This window comes from Enhydra lutris, unplaced genomic scaffold, assembly GCF_002288905.1.
Source record: "Enhydra lutris kenyoni isolate GAN:26980312 unplaced genomic scaffold, ASM228890v2 scaffoldscaffold7, whole genome shotgun sequence".
NCBI lineage: Eukaryota > Metazoa > Chordata > Mammalia > Carnivora > Mustelidae > Enhydra > Enhydra lutris.
This window is the reverse complement of record NW_019154091.1, coordinates 31,119,260-31,121,604: the sequence shown is the minus strand read 5'-3', so window position 1 is coordinate 31,121,604 and position 2,345 is coordinate 31,119,260. Positions and strand designations below refer to the sequence as shown.

Below are 2,345 nucleotides of genomic sequence, written 5' to 3'. Positions count from 1 at the left end.
CTGGTAATATCAAGAGTGTGAGAAATGGAACGTTAATCACTGCTGATAGGTAGCCTGGGTATGCACAGCTATTTTGGAATACTGACAGAATTTACTAAAGCTAAACAAACAGCTGTGCTGGACCCAACAATTTCCTTTCTTGGATGCTACTCAAGAGAACTGAGTGCATATGCCTACCAAAAATATGTACAAGAATGTGCATAGCAACTTTATTCATATTTACACAAAACTGAAAAAATAACCCACCAATAGTAGAATGGACAAGTTGTGGTATATTATCTCCCCACCCTCCTGAACTTAATGAAAAAAAAAATGATGGTAAATCCTGAGAATATTGCCAATTTTCTAGAATTCTTCCCTTGAAAATGGGACATTTGATTTCCAAATGCATGCTAAAGCATACAGCATTCCCAGTCATATTAAGTAGGTGAGAAACTAAAATCTTTCAACGTTCATCTTCCAACTTTCCCCTGTCTGTGGTCTGTCTTTGGATCAGCCATAATTGCCTGCACAGCCACCATGGACGGCTTCATGAATTTTTTGTCAGTAGCTCTTCTCTATGCAGCAACTGCAGTATTCAGGCAGCTTCATGAAGAACTGCATCTCCTATGTCAAAACTAAGAATATGTTTGTCTCAAGCAACAGGCAAGCCCTCTTTTGTTTGATTTGCTTTAGCACCTTCATCCCGGGTCAGGTGCTCATGGATCAAAACATGGCTTGCCTTAAGCATTACCAGGTAATTATCATGACAGCTGAATCTGGAGAAGGTTAGCCAAAGCCATTACACCAGCCTTGAAATTGGGATTGTTTACATTCAAATGGTCAATGGCTCTGCAGTTTTAGCTGCGTTGTCAGCATTTTTTGGTATTATTAGTTACCAAGTCCTTGTATTTTTCAGCATTATCTCCATATTCAAGTCTAACAGCTAAACCAAGAAGCCTGTCAGTTACTTCTTGTTGATCTTGAATCTTGGTTCTCATCCAAGATGGTGGAGGAGTAGGAGACCTTAGTTGTTTCGGGTCCCAGGAATTCAGCTAGATAGCTATCAAATCATTCTCAACACCTGCAAACTCAACTGGAGAGCAAAGGAAAGAATAGCTGCACCTCTACAAATAGAAAAGTGACCACTTTCTGCAAGAATGACAAGACAGATAAACTCATTAAAAAAGAGAACAAGATGCAGTACTGACTGCTAGGGACCTAATCAGTCTGGACATAAGTAGGATGTCAGAATTAGAGTTCAGAATAACGATTATAAAGATACTAGCTGGGCTTGAAAAAGGTATAGAAGACACTAGGGAATCCCTTTCTGGAGAAATAAAAGAATAAAATCAAATCAAGTCAAAATCAAAAAGACTATTAATGAGACGCAATAAAAAATGGAGGCTCTAACTGCTAGGATAAATGAGGCAGAAGAGAGAATTAGTGATATAGAAGACCAAACGATGGCAAATAAGGAAGCTGAGAAAAAGAGAGATAAACAACTATTGGACAAAGAGGGGAGAATTTGAGAGATAAGTGATACCATAAAACTAAACAATATTAGAATTGGGATCCCAGAAGAGGAGGAAAGAGAGAGGGGGGCAAAAGGTATATTGGAGTAAATTATAGAGGAGAACATCCCTAATCTGGGGAAGGAAACAGGCATCAAAATTGAGGAGGCACAGAGAACTCCTCCTTGAAATCAATAAAAATAGGTCAACACCCCAACATATAATAGTGAAACTTGCAAATCTCAGAGACAATGATCTTGAATCTTGAGTTAACATCAGTTAACTCTCAGTTAACTGATGTCTCGTTTAACATCTCTGAGATACTCTTCAAAGAACTTGAGCTAGTCACTGCTGTGGGTATTTCTTAAATTACCTCTGTCTTCAATCTTGTAGTGTCTGATTCTCTGGTCTTCAAGCCAAACAATAAAGTTCCTAAATTCTCATTCGTCTTTGCAGTTGAAGCCAGCAGGGTTGTGGTATTCAAGGGCTGTGAGCTTGTGTTGTAACATGGTCCCCATATCTCACTCTGGTGCCCAGGGCTTCCACCAGGAGAGGAGAGGTGAAGAGGAGCTGGTGATGTGGCAAGAGGGCCAAATTGTGGTATATTTATACAAAGTAATATTACACAGAGAAAATGAACTACCACAACAAAGTGACTCACATGAATGAATCTCAAAGACATACTGTGAGGTGGAACGAGGTGAGCCACACATGAAGAAAACATATTCTCTGATTCCATTTTTATGAAGCTCAGAAAAGGACAAACTAAGAGATCTAAATAGTGGCTAGCTTTGGAGAAATATTGATTAGAAAGAGACATAAATGAACCTTCTGGGTTGCTGGGTCTATCCT

At 39.1% G+C, this 2,345-nt stretch overlaps 1 pseudogene; it reads right to left on the bottom strand.

The window, feature by feature from the left end:
• Positions 1-452: 452 nt before the first annotated feature.
• Positions 453-2,002, bottom strand: LOC111142004 (annotated as a pseudogene).
• Positions 2,003-2,345: the final 343 nt, after the last annotated feature.